Source organism: Drosophila miranda, chromosome 3, assembly GCF_003369915.1.
Source record: "Drosophila miranda strain MSH22 chromosome 3, D.miranda_PacBio2.1, whole genome shotgun sequence".
Taxonomy (NCBI): domain Eukaryota; kingdom Metazoa; phylum Arthropoda; class Insecta; order Diptera; family Drosophilidae; genus Drosophila; species Drosophila miranda.
In genome coordinates this window covers 21,172,885-21,187,212 of record NC_046676.1, presented here as the reverse complement: position 1 = coordinate 21,187,212, position 14,328 = coordinate 21,172,885, and the positions used below count along the sequence as shown (strand labels likewise).

The following is a 14,328-nucleotide window of genomic DNA, read 5'->3' as shown; positions in this document are numbered from 1 at the left end:
AAGCTGCGATCCTGACAAGCGATGGCCATGCAGGATTCTCCACAGCAGCATTCCCGTAGCTCTGAATGGGTAGCGTTGCCTACACTGAAAGAAACAAGAGTAGTATCTAGATAAATGGAAAATATGCAAATCAACGACTTAGTCCCGGAGGGGCTCCCTGATTGCGGCGCCTGCTGCTGTTTGTAGATTCTGTGCTGGGAAAAACCATAAGTGAGGCTCTAATTGTAACACTTAACCAGCAACAACATCATTTCCATTTACAGATAGAGAGAGACAAGCAGACAGAGAGGGAGTGAGATAGCGAGTGCCATTACCGTTTCTGATTTTGGGCCACTTCTCTGCTGGACTGGTGTTTTACTGGAGCGCTGCTGCTGGGCATTTATGGGGGCGACCTGTCAGTATGTGTTAAGCGTAAAGGTTTCAGAATGCCTGTCAATGCAATTAATTGCACAATTTACTTGCCTCACGCCCTCAAACACACTCTAGATATGGAATTCCCTACAGTTCATGTCCCACGCATGACGAACGTCATAAAGTGTGTAATGATTCGTAGTCCATATCGATCATAGTTCCAGCTATCCTTGATGCCTAGTTTCTGGCCCCTCCTCAAGGTGCCATCTTTAAGTTGTGCCTTAATTTTGGTTTCAACGTTGAACTCTCATACTTTAAACACGATAATTCTTATAGTCCAACAAATGAGATTTTATTTACTTGAGGTAATATTGCAATAGTGTTTACTTGGATATTATTTGTTTACAGAAATTTTCAAATTGCTGGCTGAAAAGGTAAATAATATTCGTTTTATTGATTTTATTTCATACATATATTGGGACGTGACGCCTGTTGTGGGATAAATTAATAAGCATATTCAAAATGCAATAATGAGCGTATCGGGGCTGTTGGACAGTGGCCGACATTACTATAGAAAGGCCAATAATTGTATACAATCATCAGTTGGAATCAGTATGGTATTGAACTGAATAAGGTCTATTTTCAGACCTTAGTACGCGCACTGTACTCTGCATATTTATGTGATTTATATGAAAATTATTAAAGAAAATGCAAATAAAATGTCCAAGTGTGATTTGATTGGGAAATCGATGCGGATTTTAATGAATTTGACAGACCCTTTTCGAATGATATGAGGCCTGCCTTTTAGGGGAGAGGGCAAGCCGTGTAAACACCACATTTATGTACATACATTTATGTATGTATCCCTGATTGCCTAACTCCCTCTCTGACTCCGTCTCTTGGGTTGGTGCTGTTATAATCCCATGGTCTTATCCTTTCACCATGCTTTGACACGCTTACAATTCACTCTTAAAAGTCAGAGGCTAATCCCCATCCGCCATTACACAATGGAGGAGATGCCTAGACACCCTTTGACCCTTTGCACCCGCGTGCTCTCGCCCACGTATCGCCATCTCTCTTTCTCGCCTTGTCTGTGATTTCTCGCGCTCATTTCGCGACACGTCGTCTCGACCCGCATACGTTGTCTCTGTCTCTGCCAACTGAAGTTTTCAATGCTTTTCATGCTTTTCCTTTTCTTTGCTTTGGTTTTAATTTTTATTTTTTATTTTTTGTAACATTTTTAATACCCGCAAACAATTTAATTAAGCGGTACGCTTTTTATATGCTCGTTGGCTCTCGCTGGCGCTCCGTTTCAGTCCTTTCACACTCCTCTTTGTCTCTGTCTCTGTCGCTGTCTCCACTTTGTTAACCCTCCCTTTCCGTCCCATATATCTCTGTCTCCATTTCCATCTCCTTTCGGGGTCGTTCTTCATTCTGTCTTTAGCTGGTTTTGCTGGTGGTTCTCATCGTAATTTTCACTTTGTCAAACATTTGTTGACATTTCGTTAATGTCCTTCCACATGCAGCAGTAGCCCCCTACCCCTAACATACCCCCTATATCACCCTGTTTTTAATTTGATTTGATTTCATTTCATTTTAAGTTTTATGTCCATACCTCCCACGCCCGCCCATGTTGGTCTGTTGGCCTCATAAAGACATTTAAAGTTTTATGTTGATTTGTATAGCATTCAACTTTTTGACTTCCATACAAAAAACAAAGAAAAGAGCACAGAACAGAAGCAGAGTGTCTTGCTGCCTGCTCTGCATGTATTTCTGGTTATACTTTGTGATTTGTATAAATACAGGAAACGGAAATAACAGCCACGGCACGGAAATGGCACGCCATTTAATTTCCATGCACTGCGGTCGTGACTGCGACGCGTCTGCTGGCTCTCTCTCTCACGTTCTCTCGCTAGTTTAATCTCCATCTTTATCTGGGACATGCGTGCCTGTCGCTCTATTCAGCATTCAGCTGGATATTTTTAGGGCACAACATGGCGTATGGATAATTAGCTATTTGTACATTAAAAAAGCAATTTCAAGGGAAATGTCATTCATAGATACATATATCATTTTCTCAACTTCCTGTCAAGATATGTATCTAAAAAACAACACGATTAATCGATTAGGTCCCTCAAACTGTTTATAAAATATTGATTTACTAGAGTACTGTTTTTTATTTAAAAGGAGATTGTAATTATTTATAAAGATCTATTTTCTTTAGCATTTGAAGGAATAGACGCGAGGGTGTTTGCAGAAAGTCTTACTTATTCGGTAGGAGAGAAAATTAAAAAAAGAACAGCGTCTCGGCGGAGTTTTGGGGGACGCAGAGCGATCTATAGATAATGTACAGACTTTCGATACCAACCAAACTATAAGTAGCTTATATCCGATGGGCGTACTCTGTAGTATCCACATTTTCCATCAAAGGACCCCTCGAAATGCCTGTTATTGAAGACCAGGAGATAATTTAGGTGTTTACAATAGTAGAGTCATTCCAATTGGATCATCTGCCAATGAATATAATTATTTATTTATTATTTGCATTTAATTATGATTCGACGCGTATTATTCATCTTATTTATTCACATTTTTTACAGTTGCGGCTGCTGCTGCTAAACTTATTAGCACTTGGGGCAGCCCATAATATCGCTCATTAGTTCTTAATTGGAGATGCAATATACAATACAATACACCATAATATATATCTCTATTTATGTTTGCAAATCAGTTTTTAATAATTTTGTAAATTCTCCCAATTGATGGAAATGGACCCCGCATTTTGAGTGGCCTACCGCTTTGTCGATTTGTTTTGCATTTTTTTTTAAATTATCTTTTTTTGTATTATTTGAATGAATTAATAAATGCATTTATGGGCAGTACGAGGGCTTTAATTGCTGGAAGGCAGAAAACACTAAAGGATAAATTTAAGCGCTTTTGTTGAGAATTAATTGCGAATGCATTAAACCATCATTAAAGCCCCCGCTCTAGGCAGCATCCCTGAAGAAGAGGATTCTGTCTCCCTGAAATTTTGGTGAAGATATTTGTTGAGAGCAGACAAAGTGAAAGTTTTCTTTGGATGGCGATATCATGATATGCAAATTTGCCAGCAGGGAGGCAAAACATCAAAGGCAAAAAGACCCCCCGCAAAAGCGAAAGAGACAATGACCCCACTGCGATCTGCCTTGCCAATCCCTCCCCGCACACCATTATTGCTGGCTTCTCTGCTGTTTTTTATTTGTTGGAGCCCATTTCGACAGCTTTACAACAGTCCGCATTTTATTTGCACGTTTCGTTTTACGGTTTTTGTCACTTGATATATACCTTAGCCCCCAGCCCCCTCTCTCTCTGTCTCCGCCTTTGTTTGCTTTAATTAAAAGTTAAGTAGGTGCGAGGCGCCTCAACAATGCCAGAAGGAGTACCGCTGGCAGCAGAAGGAGAGGCAATGGTGGTGGGAGGCAAAGTCAACTCAAATGTTGTAAATGAAGTTGTCAACTTTTTCCACCTTCTTCTCCCTAGAAACCCAGAAGAGAGAGAGGAAGTGAGATTGAGAGAGAGAGAGAGAGAGAGGGGGGGGAGAATGGCATTTCCTTTTGTAGCCCCCAATTTTTGCAATTAATAAACTTTTTTAGCCCCCAATTTTGTGTATAATTGTTGGCTGTTGTGTGTATTCTACTGTTTGTGCAGCAGCAGAAGCAGTTGCAATTAGTTTTCCCAGCAGCAGTAGTTTTCCCAGTGCTGCTTTGATGCCTTTTAGGCACTCAAAATTCGGAAAATGAATGGACAAAGCAATGATGGGGGGGATGAAGGGGTACCGGACAGGTGCCCCGACAGATTTTTGTGGGGCTCTTCGCCCGCCTACTTGACCATTTCTGTATTTAGTTTCCCCTCTGCACAACCTCTGTGTCCTGTGTAATTAACGTGCAAAATGGATTGAAAGTGCTTCAAAAAACAAAGAGGAAAATGGTAAAAAGTGAAAAATAGTAAAAGGGCAATATAATTATAATTACTCATAATTTCCTGAAGAGATCGGAAACAAAGAAGCAAGAAAAGGACACATTTATGTCCACCAACTTTCTTCAGATGATAACGGACGTGACAAATGCATTCCTCTGCTTTTTGTATTGGATTTTTGTGGCTGTAAACAGCAATAAGATTTAACGACGCTTGTGGTATTTTATTTGGAAAATTATTGGTGGGAAGCGCATCGTATTGATCCTGAGAAAAGTAAATACAAATAGTTCAAATGATGGTCTCTGCCATTTTACCAACAGACAGGCAACAAACGAGAAGCATCGTCGATGCCATGGCCACAATCTGACTGGCGTTAAAATCTGGAAAAACAGTAACAGTAAAAACATGCAACAGCAGTAGCAGCACAGCGGCCGCCGCAGTCCATGCAACCGAAAAACCCCCGACTCCCACTCCCAAGGCTGTCTGAGGTCTATGGGGTTTTCCAGCGGTGTTTGGTGGCCAATTTTCTGTGGCATATTCCTGGGGATTCCTGCCGGCGTTGCCGCGTGGAGAGAGATGTGTGGGTTGTGGGGGTATTTAAACAAATGCCGGCATGTCTATAATTTTCCACAGTTTTGCACTCTTTTCGTATGGCTGTTCTTGTGCACTTCTTTGCGTGTTTTAAATTGTTTTTTCCCACCGACCGAACGGCTGTTTGTTTTGGGGGGTTTTCCCCGTTTTGCAATTAAATAAAACGGAATGAAAATGTTGCAGATACTCCATGGACCCTCTTTCCAGACCACAAATTGAGTGTTAATAAAGTCATGTTAATAACTTTAACGTAGGAGTGGAACAAGTGGGAGGTGTCGGGAATTGGGAGAGTCTTCCTTCCGCTTTTGCTTCTTCCTTGGGAAATTAGCAGAAAATGACCTCAAAATTCATTACATCTGCCGGCCGCTCTGTCGCTCTCTGGCCAGAGCTCTGCATATGCCAGGCATTCCCTCACAACAGATGCGACTGCAGCTCCGGGACGGGACGGGATGGGATGGGGTGGGAAGGGAGTTGTCTCCAGAAGCAGCTCGATTCCAAACACCAAACATCCGTTTTGGCCTTTCGCCAGGCCGCAACAAAAGTTACCCTTCTGACGACGACTGACGACTGCCTGGCAGCGGGATGGAAGGATGGCAGGAAGGCAGGATGAAAGGCTGGCAGGCTGGGTGGCAGCCAAAACTACTCCTATGCCTCGCCCTGCTGGCTCTACTGCTGCACTCGTTGCCATGGCCATAGTCATAGAGGAAAAGGCGAGCCTCAAAATTTCATTGCAATTCATTCGAGTCAAGGAGGGGCGCCAGAGGCCAGAGAGTGCAGGGGTTGCAGGGACAATCGGCATCTCCTTTTCCTGTGACAAAAATGTAGCCAGAAAATATCCAACAGAAACCAAAAACGAAAGGCGAACTGTAACGGGAAATACCCTGTAAAAACTTGAAAAGTAGGTTCTCATTGTAATACTAGGGAAATATTTTGAGGAAAACACAACCGATTGAGGAGTGAAGATTTCCATCGGTTTTCCATTATACCCTGCTCATAAGACTCTGCATATCCTCGGATAGGGTATCGAAAATAGAAAACAGAGGCATTGAATAAAAAGGGAAGAGCGAGAGGGACAGAGAGAAGGGGGGCTAGCTAGCGAGAGAATTGTAGCTTTCTTTTTTCGTCCTTTCGGCCCTCAAACAATGCTTGCAACCGAGGCAACAAAACAGCAAACAATTTGAGGCATTCAAATGTGCAACCAGGCAAAAGGGCAGAAAACGAAGAGGAGAGTGGAGCGTCGTGTGAAAGTTGCAGTTTTCGTTCTGGTTGTTGCTGCCACTGCCACTGCTGCTGCTGCTGCAGGTCCTGCTACTCCTGCTACTGGTGCTACTTCTGCTCCTACCACTGCAATTTGAGTGCGAAAAAGTTTGCATACCAAAACAGTAAAAGGCATTTATTCCAGCGTGAATCCGTTTGCCCAGCCAGGCAGTACAGGACGAAGACGAGGAGGCAGGAGAAGGGGCAGCAGCAGGATCTGCAGCTGTAGCTGGAAGCAGGAGTGGTACTCTCTTGCTCCTGGATGCAAGGCTACTTGCAAGTGCAGTCAATTGCCTATGTGGGTCAGCATTGCATTTACGCTTAATGAGCAGAAATTATGCCCGGCTGATGCTGCCACTCCTGCTGCTGATGCTATTACTGCTACACGTAACGTTTTCCGCCGACGCTTTTTTGGGGAAATGAAAACTGAAGAGCATTTTCCGAGCATCGGAAGAAAGCTTAATATTGCCGTAGAAAATGCATCGTGCAACAGAAACATTCCTTTGCCTATGTGTCGCATAAACTTCTGCTGCTGCTTCTGCTGCTGCATTTATTTTAAATTCTTATAAAATGTAGTAAAATTGAAAGAGAAATTCACAGAAATTACAGAGGGGTAGAGGGGCAGGGAAAGACAGGTGGGAAGTGCGGTATACCTGGTGCTGCAAAAAGTAAAATAACAAGGAGCCAGGAAAAGGCAGCAACTTTTTGCTTGCCTTTTAAAAGTTACTTTTGCCACCAGCGCCACACTCCACGCTCCCCGACACACCAATACCCCACCTTCCGAACACATACTCTCTAACATATCCTTGTGAAACCTTTTGGCAGTGGAAAATGTGTTTGCAATATGAAGAAGTAACTCCCATTCCCAGCCGCCATAGCTTTTCCCCAGGTAAAAGTTTACAACAACAGCAAGAGCAACAGCAACATTTAGTCGTAAATTATAATCAAAAAGGTGCCAGAAATGGCTCTCTCTTTCTCTCTGCTGCTGCTGCTTCTGTTGCTGCTGTTCGTGTGTGTGTTGGAAAAGTAAAGGTAAAATAAATAAACAAACCGCTGGCTGCATTTTAAAGGCTTGGAAAAGTGATTTTCCGAGAGCCCTGGGTGTTGGCGCTTGAACTCTAGTTGATTTGCCAAATTGCTACAGCATGCACCTAGGAGAAATTCTCTATCTGCCAATGAAGTTTAGTGGGTTTTTAAGGCTCTTAAGATAAACCTTGATTTGTAATTGGAGTTTTATATTCACTTAATTGGAATTGCGTTTGAGGGAAACATTTAGAGAAAACCCTAGAATCATTTAAATAGAGATGTTAGTAGAACTAAAATGTTAAAAACCATATATAACATCTCTAAACAAAAGATATCATATATAGGTTAAATATCCCGAAAACAGAGGTAGCATCGAGAAAGCCGTTTTCCATTCCTTCAGAGCTGCCAGTCTTCAAAATGCAATTGATATTTGTACATATTCGGATGTACTTATAAGAGGTAAGAAATAATGATTAATTGGTGGCGAAACCTTGAGTTTTATGCGATTGTGGATTGAGTTGCATGAACTGCATGTGTGCATCGTTCTCTCTCTGTATTCGTATATTCAGTGCATTGCCTCATTATCTTTGGATCTTATTTCCACCTCCGCTCCTCTGATGCATCTGAATCGCATTCGCATTTCAACAGCATCTCGTCCCGTTTCATCTCATCTCGACTCAATTCAATTTATTTGTTGTCTTTGAGCCGGGGCTTTTAGTGTGCGCCCTTTGTACCTTTCCCTCACCGTAAACGACAATTTTTGTTACTGCAAATTTAATGCCGAATCGTGTCGGAGAGAGATAGCGCGCCGAGGACCAGACCAGTGAGGAAACCGCAGTCTCGGTTTTTGACCCTGTCTCTCTTTCTAGCTTGTGGCAGGACTGTACTTGGTTTTTGGTTTCACACATGGCTCATACATACATGATGCATGCAGCATACAGCGGCATGAGGCAGCGAAGCTAAAAACTCAGTTGAGTGCAAGACCCAAGAACAGGCTAAGGGTTATAGAGAGAGGAAGAGACAGAGAGAGAGAGAGAGAAAGAGAGGGAGGTGTAAAGATGAGGATGGCAGAGTGGAGAAGTGTATAGAGTGGATAGTGGAGTGCACAAAAGTGTAGAGAACGGTGTGAAGTGGCATGATGCAAGGTTAGGTGAGAGCCAAAGTTAACTTTTGCCACGACAAAGTGACATATTAGCGTACTCAACTTTACAAAAGAAGAAAGACGGAGAAGTGCGGAGTGTGGAGTGTGGAGAGTGTAGAGAACTTAACACTCGACTGCACACACACTGGTCTTGCCACGAAGACACTTGAGGGTTAATTTTGTTATTTGCCAAAGAAACTTTGAACCAAAATTTTAGGCATGTGTCAGCCAAGGCTCGAGCTCAAGAAATGTACTCCTCAAGGAACCCAATTTTTATAGGAAATTTTTCCTCTCCACAGGAAAGACGAAACGAAATCAAAAACCAATTAGAGAAGGCTCTGGAATTTTGGGAAAACTTTTGGCCGGGCGCTATATAATTTGCCACGCCCTTGTAATTGCCTCCCAGCCTCCCAGCTGCAGAAGGGGTTTGAGTATTCATGCAAATGTCTCATAATTGCAAAAACATTTTCCTACCCAGTAATTATAGACTTAAACCCTCTCTGTTTCTCTCTTTTTGTAATTTAAAGACTTTTCCCTTTGGTGCTTCCCTGAAAAGTTGTGCATAAATTTTGTCAAAGGGAAAACATAAACCCTGAAAGGGCGGTACGGGACGGGACGGGGGTTGTCCACCTTTAATGGATGGGCCATGCAATCGTACCAAATAATAATTAAATATAAATTAATACTGAAAATGCATACACATGATGGCTTATAAATATCAATGGAATCATTTCGATTCACCGCATTTCCATTGCCGTGTCAGAAGAGCTATAGCCCATATATTATATATATATGTATATAGGGATATATTCATTCGATTCTGTTATTTACATATTGCCCTACCAAATGATGCGCCATTTATTAATTATCTATTAAGTTCATTTAATAAACCAAATTAAAACGTGCCCAGCAAACTGCGCCAACTGCAGAAATTCAATAAAAATCCACACATTTTATGTTTATTAGTTTGCAATCAAAATTGCAAAAAATAATAAAATATATGAAACGAGATAGCTGGCAATTTTCCATGGCATTTACAATATTTAATAGCCACTCAATCGTAGGAGAGGGGAGGGGCAGGCAGGTGGAAAAAAACATTCAATCAGCATAATGAATACAGAAAATGCATTATTAAGCCACTTGATTCTGGTCAATTGAGAATGACAATGCCAGCCAGTCAGCCTGCACTGCGGTTGGGACCCTCCAAAACGAGTAAGTGGCTCAATTTCCGCAGATGTTTCATTCAAAATTATAATTAGTTTGCACAGTACTCAACGTTTAATTTGGCAGACCGCAAATAAAACAAAAGAAGCCAGAATAAGTGCAAATAAATGTTAGACCTAAATAGCGCTAATTGGATTTTAATGGGAGAGAACTGCAAGAAAATTATAGAAAATTTCTAGAAATATTCGAGTATTCAGATTTCTCGAGTGCTTGCTTGACCACACAATTCCATTGAAATAAGCGAAAATGTATCTGTATTGACATAGTTACAGTTCCTTCCCCATTCATAGCCTTCACACTTCATCGTACAGCTTTTTGCCTTATGAATACTCAGCCATAAACTATCCATAATCGTTAAACACTCACCGGCAAACCCTCCACTAAGCCATAAAGAATGTAAAGCATATGTAAATTAAGTATCTCTCCCGTAAGAGAAGTGGCCACATTAGTTGGTAGTTCTCTTGCCGCAAAGTGAGTTGAGGGTTCCACGCGTTCACGCACCTTTCACTAAATTTACATTTGAGAAAGGAGGAGAAAAGGAGCAGATCAGCAGCAGCAGCAGGAATCCTGTGCTGTGCGCCTAATGCGCATTGAATAAAGTACTAAAAAAATAATTTGCAACCTCTGGGGCATAAAGCAAGGTAGGTGGAAGGCCCTGGTCCCAAAAGGGAAATCACTGGCAGCGACGCTTTTCAAAATTTTTATGTTTATTGCGTATACGCACTGTGCTTCACTGAGTATCTCTCCCTTTCTCTGTGTATGTTTGTGTGTATATTTTTCGGTGTATTTGTGGGGAATTTTATATATACTTCCGGTTGTCTGTTGGCAGCGCCCCCACGACCTCGTCTCGAGTTTACATAATGTTGTTTTGACGCCGCCATATTAACCAGAGGCGGAAACGGTGCGTGTGGCAGTCGTGGCAGAATGGCAGGAAATGTGCGCCGCCAGGTACTTTCTATGTAAATGGATACACGCATTTGTTACCCTTTGCGGGAGGACTCCTCTCTCTCCACTTCGCCGTTTAACCCTTTTTTTTCTCTCTCTCTGTTTGCTTTGGCATCCCAAATATTTATGGCCCGTAGGCATATGTTTGGATCCAGCAATTTATTTAACCTTTTTAAATGTGTCCCCACATCCTGCCCCACCTCCTCTCCAGCCGTGTGTCACCGTGTTGTTTGCCCAGAAATTTGCGTAGATTTGTTACACATTACAATGCGGTGTGGCCAGAGTTGAATGCAAAATGCGAATTCGTATCAGTGTTTAATTTTGTGGTGAAATTTGCGGAAATTTGTAAAATGAACAATGTATGTATGTCCTTTATGTAATTCCTTTCCATTACTTTAAGAGGAATATCGATCTAGCACTCTTTCTACGGCTGTCAAAGCTAAAACCTAGACATGAATGGTAGCCCACACCGATAATACACAAAATCCAATAATCTTCTTCTCTGATGCGATCAAATGGATTTGACTATCAAGACAGTCTTCATATACGTATGTAGTTTTTTCTTTACATCTGTCCGCAGGCAACCTCTTCACAGTAAAAATTTTCTTTATTTTCATTGTCACTTTTATTTACGATATAAATTGCAGAATACGCTCCCTTCCAAAAGGGGAGTGTGGGGGTAGGGAACGACTGACCAAACAATAAAAGCGCCGACATTAATCTTCTCTGGACCTCCATCCCCCCTCCAGCGAGGGAGCACGTGAATGGTAAATGGAGGCCTTGCCAGAGCTTCAGTTCCAGGCCCCATCTCGCTCCTTTTTGTTGCCAATTTCCGGATGCAATGCTGCACGTTTCCGTCTGCGAAAACTTCACAACGATGGCGACGAAATTGCTTAAATGTAAATAAATCAGTGGTAAGAAAATGTTTCAGCGGTTCAGACGGTTCTCGCTGTGGGTTTGGCGGGCTCCCTCTTCTCTGCTCCCTGTCTTTACTGCTGTAAGTGTTGGCTTATAAATCAGACAAACTGCAGTGCAGCCGCACGCTTCTGACAGACAGACGAGCGACTGTGCATTAATGGCGGCTTAAGAGAGTAACGACACAAGGAGAAGAATTTCCATTAATTGCACGCAATTTTTGTTGTATTTCCTGGACGGCGGCAGTAGCAGCGTTTTATTAGCTTCCCGCGGGCATAAATCAAGCAAATCGTTGCGGGGAGAAAACTCGTTTGTCATTCCCGACAATCAATTAAAGCCAAATGTTGCATGAATACATGAACTTTTCATCATTGATCCATCATTCATCGCTGCCTCGGGTAGAAACCTTTCGTTTTGGAAAATGAAACTACATTCAAAATATGAATACGGTTGCACGATATTGATTGTTCTTCGATTCGAGGCTTTAAAAATAAAAAATGAAAGCTATGGAAAAACGAGCATTGGAGAAGGGAGTAACATTTTCTCTTAAGTGTTTCATTCAATGTTTCATCCTCTCCATTGTTGTGTTGCCTTTAACATCCATTCCGGATTCCCTCTTCCCTCTACTTTTACATTTTAATCGAATATTGAATATTTACGAGTTTTTACGATTTAGAACTGCAATTGAATGCAATTTTTATGTCATCAGCAAATACAATGGCGCGGCTGCTGGCATTTTCATTTCCATTTCCGGTGTGACTTTTGTGTCGCTTAATTGCTGTACCGTACACCGTACGGCGGTGCGCCGCCTGATTGATGGGGCAACACAACGTAGAGATGGAGGCTGGAGCAGGAATGTCTCTCCAGGAGCATAAACAGGCTTTTAATTTATAATTTATGTGGTGTATTTTGATTAATCGATTTCAATTTGGTGAGTAAACGCCACTCTGCCACTCTCTGCCGCTCTATCGCACTGCCTCACGCCCTCCCTTTGGGTGGGGTGTGGTCTTGTTGCCTGACACTCGACAGCTCCTTCCGGCAGGAGCAAAATCGCGTGGCAAATATTTGTGGTTCACACACACAAGCACACACACAGATAAATGCATAGGTATATACATAGGTATACATGTGGCATATCTGGATGGGAAATCTAAACAGGACCTCGAAGGAGGTAGCAGGACCACCTCCCTTGAAGCTGCTCCAAAATGTCCAAGTCGTCGACGAGTCGAGCGGTCAAAATTTGCATAATTTACTTTGGATGGTAGGCGTTTCATAACTGCTGATAGTGGCAGGACTATGATCTGTGACTCCTGCGGCTCCTTGGATCGCCTGTCGCCTCTTTCGAGGGGGGCCCTCACTTGTGTTGCTTCCTGTTTTCATTGCTTAAGCGAAAATGGTGTTAAGTGCTTTCGCATACAAAATTTACATGCCATGCCGCATCTCTCTCTGTGACAGAGTTTTTGAACGAAGTATCGGCCATGCTCGGTGCCTCGGTTAGTGGATATCGCGGGCTATCCTGGATGTCGTCGCTGTCCTCGATGTCCTGGATGTCCTCGATGCGGCTGGTACTGTTATTCCTTTGCGGTCATGTCGCTCAGCTTGACTTCCGTTTCCGTGTGTTTGCTCACGCGGCCTGTCAATATTTACCCGATTGCTGCGCTACAAGGCAACAATCCGCAGTCCCTCCCGCCCCATTGCCTGGCTCCTGTTACAATTCCTGCCCTTCTTCCTGCTGCCAGACTACAGTCGCCATGTTCGTGAACATCAGTGTGCAACATTTGATTGTTCGGTGTCCCAGCAAATGTTTGCTCCTCCTCCTCATCATCCTACTGTTGTTGCTGCCAGAAGGCATTCCTCTACCGGCCAAAAAAGGTGAAATCTAGTGGACCCTCGTTCCATTTTGGGGTCACTTAACTTTGAAGTTAAATAAGTGGAGAATAGCAATGAACTCTAGTTAAATTTTGGATGGTAACAGAACATAGTCACTCACTACCTGACCATTAAGTGTTGGCTGGAGCATGTCGGAACATGAGATCTCGAAGTCGCGCTTTTTGCAGGGTATCGAGCAGGTTCGAGCATACTCAATGCAGTTCTCTGATGTTCGAACTGATAGAATTTGCTGGACCACACTGTTCGTTTGTGCAAGAGCCAACCAAAACCTCGCTTCAGATTCGTCTTTGTCTTTGCCTTTGTCGTGTTTAAACCCCTAACGCGTCGATAATGAATGGCATCTTAATGAAAAATCGGATTCCTTGGCAACAAGATGCGTCTGTGGCAGTGAATCTTTCCCGATACGAGGCTTTTCGGTTCCTAAAATTATAGAATGCGATCCAAACCCAGCTCTAAAGTGTCAAAATTTTACTTCGTTTTGTTTCATACATTTTATTAGGTTTAATTGTTATTAACTTTAGCCTAAAACTTATTACATTGTCAGTTAAATATTTTACATGCAGCTGCTTGGCATTTTAGATTTTATTTTTTATCCATTTTATTGTTTAATTTTAAATGTATGTTTTCATATCTCCATTTAGTGTTTAGTACTAGTATAAGTAGCTTAAACTAAGTTCGATTTTCGTTTTTCCTTTACGTATAAAATGCAAACTGGAATTTGCTGCTCCTTCGGGAGGCTCCCCTTTTCTTAAGACAAGTTTTTCTTTAAATTCTCTTTGACGATTCTTTTAATTACAATTTGACCTAATCTAGAGGGGGAAGGGTCTTAGATCTATTCGGATTTGATTTATCTGTCTGGTAAGTGTATGTTGTCTTATGCCTTAGTTACAAGCATAAGAGTGGATAATGACGATGTATCTGGGGGTTCTCTGGGAGTACGAGTACGTTAAGGGTAAACAACATTCGTGAATTGATTTACTTTACTAAAAGTTTTTCCGCGTTTTCCTGCCGCTTTAAGCTGCTGTTCTTTTCTT

General features: G+C 42.2%; 1 long non-coding RNA gene across 1 annotated transcript; it reads left to right on the top strand.

Moving 5' to 3' along the window:
• Positions 1-10,923: 10,923 nt before the first annotated feature.
• On the top strand, positions 10,924-11,188 carry LOC108158471. The gene is made up of 2 exons (XR_001775251.2): positions 10,924-11,037; positions 11,137-11,188. It is a non-coding gene; the product is annotated as an uncharacterized LOC108158471 (long non-coding RNA).
• Positions 11,189-14,328: the final 3,140 nt, after the last annotated feature.